The sequence below is a fragment of the Mus pahari genome, chromosome 19 (assembly GCF_900095145.1).
Source record: "Mus pahari chromosome 19, PAHARI_EIJ_v1.1, whole genome shotgun sequence".
In the NCBI taxonomy this organism is placed as follows: Eukaryota; Metazoa; Chordata; class Mammalia; order Rodentia; family Muridae; genus Mus; species Mus pahari.
In genome coordinates this window covers 11822222-11834951 of record NC_034608.1, presented here as the reverse complement: position 1 = coordinate 11834951, position 12730 = coordinate 11822222, and the positions used below count along the sequence as shown (strand labels likewise).

The window sequence follows — 12730 nt, the reverse complement described above, 5'->3', positions numbered from 1 at the left end:
GCAACAGAAGCCAGGCACACATCTTTAATCCTAACACTCAGGAGGCCACTGCAGGCTAGGACAGCCAGGACCTGTTACACAGAGAAACCCTGTCTCGAAAAACCAAAAAAAAAAAAAAAAAAAAAAGACCCAAAAGGCTAACCAAAAATCAGAACAGGGAAAAAGAGACTTTGTGGAAGGAGGAAACAACCACTCAGAAGCCCAAGGGTCCTAAAGGGCTCCAATGGAAACAACAGCCTCTCTTTCTCCAGCTCTCCACAGCTTCAAGAGGTGCTTCTCTAATTAATCTTGAGCCCAATTTCAAAAGCCCCAGGCTCAACACCCAAGAGGCTTGGCCCCAAAGACAGACAAAGTGGAGGTCAAGGACAGCACTCACACAGCAGGACATAAGGTTCCTCACACTTTGTCAAAGACAAGCACAGCCAACTGCACCAGAAGACAGCCATCTTTGGAGGGGCAGGGTACAGAGCAGCATTCTCGTCAAGGAAGGCTCCCTGTAGGTGTGGCTCAGAACCAGTGGCAATGGAACACCTAACTAGGAAAACTAGGCTACTCAGTGATGTGTACCCTGCAGTGAAGGAAGAAGCAAACCCACCTAATGACTCATGGGGATTGCCTGGGAGATGGAGGGAGGAGAAGGCAGAGCCTAGAAGCAGAACACAGCCAGGCAGACTGGAATTCCATGTGGAGGAAAGCTAAGAACCAAGGCCACAATGGTACTTGGCAAAGGGGTATCTCACTATCTACTTTCCTGCAGTTTCCTCACAAGAAAACCACACGAAATTCAGTCCATCTGGTAGTCTTGGATGGCACAGGGCTACACAGGCAGAGAAATGTAGCTCAAGCTGAGGCTACAGTTGGTCATGATGACAGTGTCCCACTTCTAACCCCCTGGCAATGTGTAACAAGTTTTTCCAAGAACTCATGAACCTTGTCATCAAGAATCACAGAGCTTCTCTTCCAGGTCTCTCTACCCTACAGACTTCAGCCCAATACTGACGCCTCCCCACCAGTGTGGCTAACAGGCCCAGTTTCTATAAAATGAGCTGGCACATGCTTCAAACTTTGTTTCCCTGGAATGGAGATGCTAAAAAATAGAAAGTTTTTGGAAATCTAACCAGGCATGGCATCCACACTCAGGAGGCTAAGGTAGAAGGTCTCTAGTTTAGGGCCAGCTTCAGCTACAGAACAAGATCCGGTTTCAAGATGCCAAAATAATTTAAAAAATAAATTTAAAAAACCTGCTTAGCCAGGCGTGGTGGCGCATGCCTTTAATCCCAGCACTTGGGAGGCAGAGGCAGGAGGATTTCTGAGTTCGAGGCCAGCCTGGTCTACAGAGTGAGTTCCAGGACAGCCAGGGCTACACAGAGGAAACATGTCTCAAAGAAAACAAAAACAAACAAACAAAAAAAACAACCCTGCTTGTGACTTAGAAGAGGCAGTAGTAAGTTAACACCAGACTGCTCACTACACCTGCAGAGCCAACCAGCTGGCCCCTGCCCGCAGCCCGTTGAGCCCCATATGATCTCTGCCACGGTCATGCTGCAGATGCTTCCCAGCTAAGAGCCCTGTGTAAGTTGTCAGGCCTGACTACTTCCTTCAGACATTCACTAGAAAGAAGAAAGGAAGCCCACTGGGAGAAGGCAGATATCCCAAGGGCCATGGATAGAAAACAGCTGGGAGATTTACGAAAAGGCATTTTAACAGGCTGCCAGAAAAATGCATGGGGGGGGGGGATTAAACACCGAGGGAGCATGCTTAACAGACTGTGACATAATCCCCCAAGAAGAGTGGGGGCCCCACCGCACTAATCATCTCAATCTAGGCCTGCCAAACCCTCAAGAGGGGACACTACAGCTGGGCGGCAAGACCTCAACGAGCACTTCACCTGCTTGCTTGCAGCCAGAGCCACTGCCAAGAGCCCACCCCCACCCCAGGAAAAGAACCAGCAGTCCTGGGAGACTGGCTGGTCAGCAGATAGTAATGGGAAGAGCAGAGCAGCTTGCCTCCTGCAAGACTGCCTCAAGCCTCCTGAACGAAGCTCCCCAAGTATTCAAATTTGCATTTTGGGGCCTGACTGCAGCTCCTCTTCGGCCAGCGAATACATGTGGACAACCTACGTCACACCTTCTGAGGGCTCTTAGCTTACAGGGCTCATACAGCACGGGCGTGGCAAAAATACTCGGATCTGGTGTTCTCTAGCAGGCTCAGGGACCGGACAGTATGCTTCAGCCTACAGACCAAGTGATAATAAATAATATAACCAGCTCTGCCTCTTTCCTAGAATGGGCTCTCATCTGGACAATGGGATAGCCTTATAGGACTTCCCGGGTGGGAAGGTTAAATGATAAACAACAGAGCCCTGCATAAGGAACAGCCAGCCATACAGTAAGCAAGACAGTGGAAGCTATACTTGTCCAGGAAGCCCAAGAAGGGGGCGGGGGGGGGGGTCACTAGTGCACTGAAAGGCACTGTGTGTACAATCCTAACATGGGGAGGTAGAAGCAGGAGGATCAGGAACTCAGAGTCACCCTCAGCCTCAAAGCAACTTTGAGGCTGGCCTGGGCAGTTGGAGAATATCTCAAAAACCAGAACCCATAGAAGAAGACAGTACAGTAGTGCCAATGCATACAACATGGAGAAGGCTGAAAGAGTTGGCGTGTGACCTAGGGAAGACATGTGGGCAGTAGCAGCTGGTTCTTCTTGGAAGACACTGTTGACTACCCAACTGCAAGTGTCTGTTTCATTGTGGCCATCCTCTCTCGAGCAATCCTGCTGACAACAGTGTCCACCTCAACTAACCTACATTGGAGCACAGAGCCTCAGAATGGCTGACCACGACAAAAGGACAGGCAGAGCTGACAGGGAGGACAGTGAGTCCAATCAAGCTTGGAAGAAAAGACAAAGGCCCACAGGAGAAGGAGCTTGGGCTCTGGTTTACAGGGAGTTGGAGGAGAAGCACACCACAAGACACAAATGGAGACTCATGGGACAGTGACTATTACCTGAAGCTCATTAGGCTGCTAGGTTAATGTGAAGGTCAGGGTTATGACCACTAACTGACCAGACTCTCAACAAATCCCTGGGTAGGCTCTGAATGACCCATTAACTGGGGAGTTAAAAAAAAAAAAAAAAAAAAAAAAATCACAAAAATTATGAGGCCCTGCCTCTTCCAATTTGTAACAACCAGCTGAAGTCAAGGTCAGTCACTAGGAACCAAGGCAAGGAGCCTCCCGTTTAAAGGGATGGCCTGGGCTCACACCTAAAGAAGCCTCTCTCCCCAACCCAGACCTTCCCTTGATCTAGGAAGTGGCATGGCAGCCGGGGACTGCACTGAGGGCTTCGCAGAGCTAGCAGAGCCCTGAAGTAAACCTCTGCATCTCACATATGTTTGTCAATGTCCTTAGTATCCAGTTCATCAACCAGAAACCAAGAGCAAGTGGGCTCTGTGTTGCCCTCCCCTTAGCATGTGCTGGCAGTCACAACCTATTTTGTGATGTCATGATGCCATCTCTATGGTAACATGCCTGCCTTGTGACAACCTGCTAAGCCACTGGCACAAACCACAGAAAGAAAAATGATACCAATGCATGGATCTGAACCACCCAAAGCATAGCACACAGGACATCCAGGCATTCTGAACCAGGACTGGGTATATCAGGCACATAATGGCTAACTGCTAAACTTGCTAATAACAATACAAGTTTTCAGTATATATATTTTAAAAAAATTCTAGCCAGGCAGTGTGGTCTGCGCCTTTAATCCCAGCACTCATGAGGCAGAGGCAGATCTCTGAGTTAGAGGTCAGCTTTGTCTACACAGTTAGGGCTACATGCATATGATCTCAAACAAATAAAATCCTTAATGGAGCCCAGCCACATTCGCAGGTGTGCCTGTCTCAAGTGTCCTCTTTCTCATTATTCATGTGTATAATCTGTATTAAAAATGTCTTTTGGTAAACTCCAACTCTGTGCTGGAGCTCTGGGTCATCAGTGTTCACTGCTCTTCCTTCCTGAGGCCACGGGATGGATTCCCAGCTCCCATGTGGAACATAACTCTCTCCAGAGAAGCCACTGGCCTCTTCTGGCCTTTGTGAGCACCAGCCACTTACATGGTGCACATACATTCAGGCAAAACACTAATATGCATAAAATACAAAATTTTTTGAGGCGGGGAAGGAATGGGGGGTTTCGAGACAGGGTTTCTCTGTGTAGCCCTAGCTGTCCTGGAACTAACTCAGTAGACCAGGCTGCCCTCGAACTCAGAAATCCATCTGCCTCTGCCTCTGCCTCCCAAGTACTGGAATACAAATCTTTAAATATTTAATTCCTAAGAGTTTCAAGCCAATTGTGAGAGCTTATGCCTATAATCACAGTAATTGAGAGGCAGGAGGACAATAATTTTGAAACCAGCCTAGACTATACATAGCAAGACTCTCACTTTAAAATCAAATAAAAGCCAGGTGGTGGTGGCGCACACCTTTAATCCCAGCACTTGGGAGGCAGAGGCAGGCAGATTTCTGAGTTCGAGGCCAGCCTGGTCTACAAAATGAGTTCCAGGACAGCCAGTACTATACAGAGAAACCCTGTCTTGAAAAAAAACACAAAAAAACAAAAGACTAAACATAAATCAAATAAATAAATAAATAAATAAATTAATAAAAGGATGGCCCTCACACATACAAATAAATTGGAAAAAAAGATAAAAGAAAACTATGGTAGGCTAGAGTTGGGAAACATCTCTCTGTATTGCTTTCTGTACCTTAGGGTCCTGTGGAGTCAGAAGGCAGGCTGCATTGCTTACTACTAACATCTATAGCTCCATGCTGAACTCATCCTTGTCTCCTCTCATTACCATGGGCTTTATTGCCACCCCCATTTTACAGATAAACAAACTGAGACTAAGAAATTGGAAGGAATCCACTTATAGGGTCACAGCAAGAAGCAGAATTAAAAATGGAAATCAGGACCCTGACCCCAAAGCCCAGCTCTTTATCTCTAGCCTTAAAAGAACTAGAAATCATCTGTACAGGAATAATTTATTAAACAAAATAAGCAATGTGTATATGAAATGGATGAAATTTGAGATGATATGGTTTATCAGGTAAAGGTGGAAGGAGAACCCTCCATCAGATCAAGACAGTTTGACTACAATGAGACACAGTCTTGGGGTGGAAGTGATGCAAACCCCAAAAGAAGAAAATTCCAAATTCCCCAGGGAAATGGACACCTGTATTTCCGCAAGCTGCAGCCCACACACTGTGGTTCATTCAAGCACAAGTCGACTTCGCAGAAATGTCTAAAAAGAGTCAGCCCAAAGGAACCTCCCAGATACAAAGTTGCCATCTCCTTTGTGAGAGTAGCTACTGTTTGACTCCTACCAGTCCGCAAACAGCCCAGAGCAAGAGACCCGTCAGACAAGTGGCTCTTCCAGAAGATAACCCTCAGCAACTTTCACACCCTTTGCTAAGCCATTGGGTACCAGCTAAGGAGCTTTGGATGGCTCAAAGCCAAGACCCCCTCATTTCTTTCTCTTCCCCTCCCCCTTTGGTTATTTTCAAGACAGGGTTTCTCTGTGTAGCCCTGGCTGTCCTGGAACTCACTCTATAGAACAGGCTGGCCGAGAACTCAGAAATCCGCCTGCCTCTGTCTCCCAAGTGCTGGGATTAAAGGCGTGTACCACCACTGCGAGGCTGGCCCCCTCATTTCTTTTACTCAGAAATACCCACCTAATTTGAACAAAGACCCTGCCTTATATTTTTTTAGGGGAATCAATTATTGACACCTAAGCAACTGAACACAAAACATGCTAGACAAGCTCCAAGACTCCCCTGCTTTTGTTTGACCGTTTTTTGTAAAAAGATTTTTATTTATGTACATGTATATGTGCCTGTGCACATCTGTCCATGTCTGTGTGAGGTACCATTGGAGGCCAGAAGGCGGCAGATTCCCCCAGTCACAGGTGGTTGTAAACCACCAGATAGATGTGGGTGCTGGGAACAGAACTCAGACCCTCTGGGGAAGCAGCAAGCACTTTGAACCACTGAGTAAGGGCTGGTTTTGTTTGTTTTTTGGTTTGGGTGGTTTTTTTGGGGGGTGGGGGGTGAGTGAGACAGGGTTTTTCTGTGTAGCCCTGGCTGCCCTAGAACTCACTGTAGACCAGGCTGGCCTCCAACTCAAAAGAGATCTGCCTGCCTCTGCCTGCTCAGTGCTAGAGCTAAAGGCGTGCACGACTGCTGCCCTGTGACTTCGGATTAGTTCTCTTGAATGAAAATCCCATCCACGAGGGCTGGGTATGTAGCTCCGTGGTAAAGCACTTGTCAAGTACACTCCTCAGTTCAATCCCCAGCCCTCAAAAAGGAAAGCCTACCCATCCATTTTGTAGCTGAAAAGCTTGGGCCTGGGTCTCTCATGCGCACGAGTAGAGTACAAGGATGGCGGAGCCAGCAGACTGGGGCTGGCAGTGCTCACCTCTGCAACACCAACTCTATAGGGAACGCCTACCCTCCAGCCGCTCCCACAGAGGCTGCTGTGGCCACGTTGTACAAAGGCCAGCAAACCCGGTCAAGGGCCCCAAGCATATGCTCTCATTTTTTCGCAGGCCACATGGTCCCTGTCTCAATTTCTCAGTTCTGTTGCCACTAAGGATAAAACTGGCATGGTTATGCAGATAAATTCGGCCTACTAAAATTGACTTGGAGCAAAGGCAATAATCTGCAGAGTCCTAGGCTAGAGAAGCAGCTTTCAAATTTCCTTTCTTTTTCATTCCTGTTTGCAGTACTGGGGCTGGGAATGAAACCTAGGGCTTCTTACATACCAGGCAAACAAAACACTACTGATGCACACATGCCCAGTCAGTACTATTTTCTATTTCTATCTTGACAGGATCGAGCTAAATTACTCAGGCTGCCCATGAGCCTGCCTCAGCCTCTGGGGAAGGTAGGACTCTAGGGTTAATCATCAGGCAAGGCTCAAACTAACTGCCTTTGATGTATACCTCCTTTACATTCTGTGCAAATATAAAGGAAGTTTCATTTGATTACATTTCCTACCCTCTTCTGATGTTTGTCTAATATGCAGACATATCAATACATGGACTTCATACAGTTTATCAGTATGAAAAGTACTGAACCCGGTGGGTACAGTGGTTGTTTTTAATTGCAACCTCGGGAGGCAGAGGCAGGCAGATTCCCTCTGAGTTTGAGGTCAGCCCAATCTTTATAGCGAGTTGAAAAGCTGAATCAAAACAACAAAAAAGTACCATAGCACATTGTACTTGAGAAGTGGAAGGAGAAAGACTTCTTCAAGTTTAAGGCCAACCTGGACTATAGAATGAGAGCCCATCTCAAAGACAACAACAACAACAACAACAAAACAAAAAAAAACAAAACAACAACAACAACAACAACAACAAAAAAAGGAGACTGAAGGGATGGCTCAGCGTTTAAAGAGCACTAACCATCTTTTAAGCAGTCCCCAGACCCCAGGTATAACTTCAGTTCCAGGGGTTCTACTGCCTCTGGCCTCTGGGAACACCTGGACTGATGCACACATGTTAATGCACACTTTAAAATAAAATAACCTAAGAGAGTACAAGGCGGGGTGAGGAGTGGAAGTGCTGAAGTGCTGTAGCCGGCTCAGGGTGGTGCAGGGGGAAGAAACAGCATCTGTCACATAAGGCCCCACATTGAGCACTTTCTGTGACTCAATCTTTTTGTTGACTTCCCAGCAAATACTCAGGTTAAGGAGCTAGTGTGGGAAGCCCGCACCAGGGCCTGATGGTTATCTTTTGGCTTTTCTACTTATAAAGGTAACAGCTGTGGTACAAACTCAGACCTACCCTTAAAAAGCCAAAGGACACAGGGACACACACCTGTAATTGCAGGCACTTAGAAGGATTGCCTCAGCTTGGTGAGCTACCCAGTCTTCTATGCCAGCCAGGACTACTATGTGAGACCCTCTCTTATAAGTCTTTAAAAAAAAAAAAGAGCTGGAGGCCAATGTGTATTACACTGTAAGACCTTGCCTCACAGGTGCAGGGCCTACGGCTCCTCCCCTAGTATCCAAACCAAAACAGAAATATGAAGCATTTCTTCTGTTCTAAGTCAAGGGCAGGACAAACCTAGCTGCTCAATAAACACAACCCTTAGGGACTCAGTCAAATTACAAGGGGTGAGAGATCCTGGAGTCTAACAGGCCTGGCCCTCAGAGATTCAGGACAAGGGTTGGCTGAAGCAGAGCAAAGTGGAGGGAGTAGGAGTGGGGCTGGCTTTGGATCCTTAGCTTCCTGGTTCTCAGGGGGCCAACCTCAGCTCGGAATGCTGACTCACTCCATTCTAATTGCAAAACCAAATGCATGCCGGTACACTGGGCATTGGCTCAAGACAGCTGGACCATTTTAGCATCTATACCAAACACTGAGAAACAAGTAGTGCCACAAGATGGCTCCCATCGACTTCAGTCCCCACCGGCTCCCTTTAAGAAATCTGCCCTGCACCTGACAGGATGAGTGCACTTCAGTCAGTCAGTCAGACACACCCTGCTTCTGTTTACACACAGCACAGCCAGTGTTCTATTTAGAATTTCTCCCAGTAAGACCAGAGGCACTGAGCGGCAGCCACTGTGTGAGTGGTTGCTCTGTAGCACCCACTGGACTGTGGTGACCCTGAACAGTGGGCATTGGTGCTGGAGGGCACCAGCCCTGGACAGCAGTCGCTGCTTTCACCTAACCCTAACCCACACCCTTCCTTCACATCCTGTTGCTATCTCCAGTGTTCAGAGATGTCACCACTTGCCTGACAAACAGGGAGCTGAGTCACCAATCAACACAACTGAGGCAAGGAAACAGAGTAATTCTCTACTGGGAGGAACAATCTGGCCAGGAGAAACAGGCTCCTTACTCCTAGCAGACAGCCTCCATCCTAATGAAAAATTATCTCTATGATGATGTAGCTGTAACTAGCACCAACCAAGAGGCCGTGTCTTCATTTCTATCACATCAGCTCAAGAATTATCTCAACGGGCAACATGCCTGAAATTGATTTTGAAACCACTCCACCTCACCGCACAGCACTAACACCGTGTGAATTGCTGCACTGTTTCTAACAGTGTATCTACAGCATTCACACGCAACAGAGCTTTGTAGCAGATGAGGCCTCAAAACTTGGAAAGTCAGAGCTGGAAAGTTTGCCTTAACTTATCCAAACAGGCAGCTTGCCATAGTCTATGAGGCCTTAATTATGTAACTGACTCCAGACCATTTCCTCCATTAACACTGCCAAAGAGCTGGCTGCTCCTCCCAGGCCTTCAAAAGTCAGCAAGTAACAACTGCCAGAAAGCTGCAACCTTCCTGTTTGCCTGTTGTGCACCCCAGCAGCGGTGAGGCACAGCCATGGGCCTGGCTCAACTCAAGCATGCCATGGCAGGCAGAATCAGCACGCAGGTACTACTAGAAAAGTCCATTCACAGAGACCACAAGCAGGTTCCCTGAATTTGGTTTGACTTAAAGCTATCCAGAGACCTTGAGACAGTTTAATCAGTGACTTTCAACAGAGGTATTCACAAGTAGATCCCTAATCCTTACCTCCATGAAAAAGGTTTCTAGGGACTCAACAGTTCCCCAACCCCTACAGCCCCTCTACAAAACAAAGTGAAGAATCTGACCTGGTTCTGAGACAGCCTTGGGGAAAAGCAATGGGCAGGAGTGGAGGCAGTGCCAGGGCCTAGGAATCTGTCCTAGGGTTCAGCTATATAGAAACAAACTCAAGAGCCACACATCCACCAGGCAGAGCAGCCAGGACAGCCTGCCTTCCCAAACAAATTTCCTTTAGCATAGGTCTTCTTGGATAAGGAAAAACCACAAAGATGACTTTCTAAAACTGCTAGCTACCTTTACTTCCAGAAAGGTGTGTCTTGTCAAAAATCAAAGATGTAAACCTTAGAGGAAATGAAGGAAAGCCTTTAGAAGACAGACTAGGAGGGAGAAAGCCTGCATATGCCGAATGAGCTTTTTCCTCTTTGGTAGAGTAAACTGGAGAATTGGGAGCTAGGGACTCTACCCTGGAGTAACTACAGTGTCACAGTCAAAGCCCGTTCTGCTCCTACTGGGAGATTTTGACTTACTTTGAAATAAAATCTTTCATCCAGAAGAAACAAAAACTTCCAAGCTTACAAAGTATGTATAAGCTTTGCTGTTAAAATCAGGGATTCCCAGTGACACCCTTTTCTTTTGCTTTTGCAACATCCATTAATTTCATTATTAACTAATACTGGTACATCAGTTTAGGGAGAAAAAAAAAAAAGGTAATACTGTGACATTTCAAAAATATGGAATACCTAAACACATTTAACTTAATATTGGGACTCCTTTGCCAACAAAAATAAAAATAAAAAAACAAAAAAACAAATGAACCCTTGCAGGGATATGCCTGAGAGCTTTTTTAAATGTGTGGAGGAAATATTTTCACATTCAGCAAAATGACTGCTAAATTTTCATTCCCAAAAGGAATCCCATTTCCTAACATTTTATTTTTAAAGTTTAAGTGTTCTTTTACAACTTAGTAATTCTAAACATGTGGAATGGAAGGGTTATCTATCAGCTGACACTGTTTCTGCTCTGAGCTCCTGGTGGAATTTTACACAAGATGAGAACCTTCAAATGTTTTTTCCAGCCGACCCAGAGCACTGGATAGTGTGTTACGTTCGTGCTTTAGACGTTTTGTGTGGGAATCCTGTACATTCTGGAAATGTCTTCCTCAAAGAGCTGATTTTACATCAGACCACCACTGCATGGCAGTTAAAACTGTGAATACATTTAAAGGAATAAAGCAAGTGGCCTGACAAACTGCCGCTTACAAGTGCAGATGGACATCATTTCTCCTGAGAACGCAGAGGGGACAGGCTCCTTTGGAAGAACTAGGCTCGTATGAGAAAGACTTCCCTAACAAAGTACTTCAGGGACCAAAAGCGGGCCAGGGGGACAATGGAACTTCAACGTGTCTTTGTCTTTTACAGAACTTATGCTTGTAAAACACATCAGAAGGACAGTGTTAGGTCCTGCAAGCCATCGCTGCTGCGTTTGTTTTGTTTAACTTGTATGTGTAGGATGAGGGGACTGAGGATGGGCCATGTTCTCTCCAACATGACTGGGCGTGTAACACGTTTTACATCAACTTCTCGCGGTCAGGCATGTGCTTCTGAACACAGAGCAGTGGCGACAGGAGAGGGGGCTTGACACAGTTTACAGATACATTTCGTGCTTAGACAGTACTTTACAGATGACTCGCTCCATTTAAATGTCTATCACCATAAGTACATTTGAGTAAAAAATATGGAAAATGGGCCTGCTTGCAACAGTCTTTTCTGGGAGGGCAAGAGGATGTGACTTTAACTTGAATACAAGTATAAACCAAATTCTGTAAGCTTATCCCCTCCAGAGGGACTTGAAGTAGCCACTTTCACATGAAGGCTGGAGACAAAGCAATGGATGAAAATAGAGGGACACCAAGGGTCTGAAAACTTATTGGGCCTTTTCAATGGGCTTTTGTCATGTTACAGTAACACTTTTTTTTTTTTTAAAGAAAACTGTGTACATCAAAATTTTAAAAATTAAACACTGAAAGGATGTGCAAGTCTAAAAGGGCTCAATAGGTTAGAATCCTGATTTGAACATAATAAATCCACTCTCAAGCATCACTTTGGTCTAAAGGCGAGGAGTAAGCAGGCAGGAAAGGGACTAAAAGAGGGAGATAATTGAATTACTCAATAAAAGAGGCTACTTACCATCCCAACCCATTGTAAGACATACACTTCTGACATAAGAGAACTCCTTAGAGGTCGGATAAAGCTTGTAAGCACCTTTGAGTAAAGCACCTGCCCCCGAGAGGACCAGGAAACCCAACGTGGGCTTAGCGAACAGACCTCCGCTAATCTGTTTATTTCCTTGACTGCGAAGGGCTGCGATTCCCAGGACGATACATTTAATTAGAACAAAACAGAAAAAAAAAATGTAAAAAAAGCTCACCAAACTGCTGCACCTGTGTCTTTGAATGTGGGTGGCATTTCTTTTAAAAGGCAAAGGAGGGTCTGTGAAGGAGAAAGGGAGAACAGGAGGTGGGAGTGGGGAGAAAGGGCTGAGACCCATGTCTGAAGGGGTTCCTCTGCGGTTCCCTGACGGCTGCGAGGTTTCTGTCTAGCGCATTCTCCACCCTACCCCCACCCCCGCCTGTAAGACTAGCTTTTCTGCTCCCTGAAACCCACCTTTCTATTTTCAAACCTACTTACTCCAGCTCCCAGGAGTCAGCAAACTACCCCATATCTTTCGGCTCCAGCAGGGCAAAAATGGCCCCAAACATCTCATCCTCAAAACACGCAGGGCTGGTCCCATTATCATCCGCCAGAGAAGGGCGTGGGGAACCCATTTCGCACTTAATAAAGGACAAGAGGCGCCACAGTTCACGTCCTGCCAAAGCACACGGGGGAGAGATCTCCTTTGCTCCCAAGGGGGCGATTGCACCCCTGTTTTGCCCCAAAAGAGGGGCGATGCCCGGAGAAAGCGGTGGCCAACTTCCTGTACCATCCAGTGCAGGAAGAGCAACCTTCACACCCCACCCCGCAAAAAAAAAAAAAAAAAAAAAAAAAAAAAAAAAAAAAAAAAAAAAACAAAAAAAAAATAAATGTAACCTACCTACAAAGAGAAGGATCCGAAAAAAAAAAAAACCTAATAGGGTTTC

The 12730-nt window shown here is 46.2% G+C and overlaps 1 protein-coding gene across 4 annotated transcripts in view; it reads right to left on the bottom strand.

Moving 5' to 3' along the window:
• Zc3h4 (zinc finger CCCH-type containing 4) overlaps nt 1-12730 on the bottom strand; it is a 38337-nt gene that overhangs the window by 23225 nt on the left and 2382 nt on the right. The window lies entirely within an intron of this gene.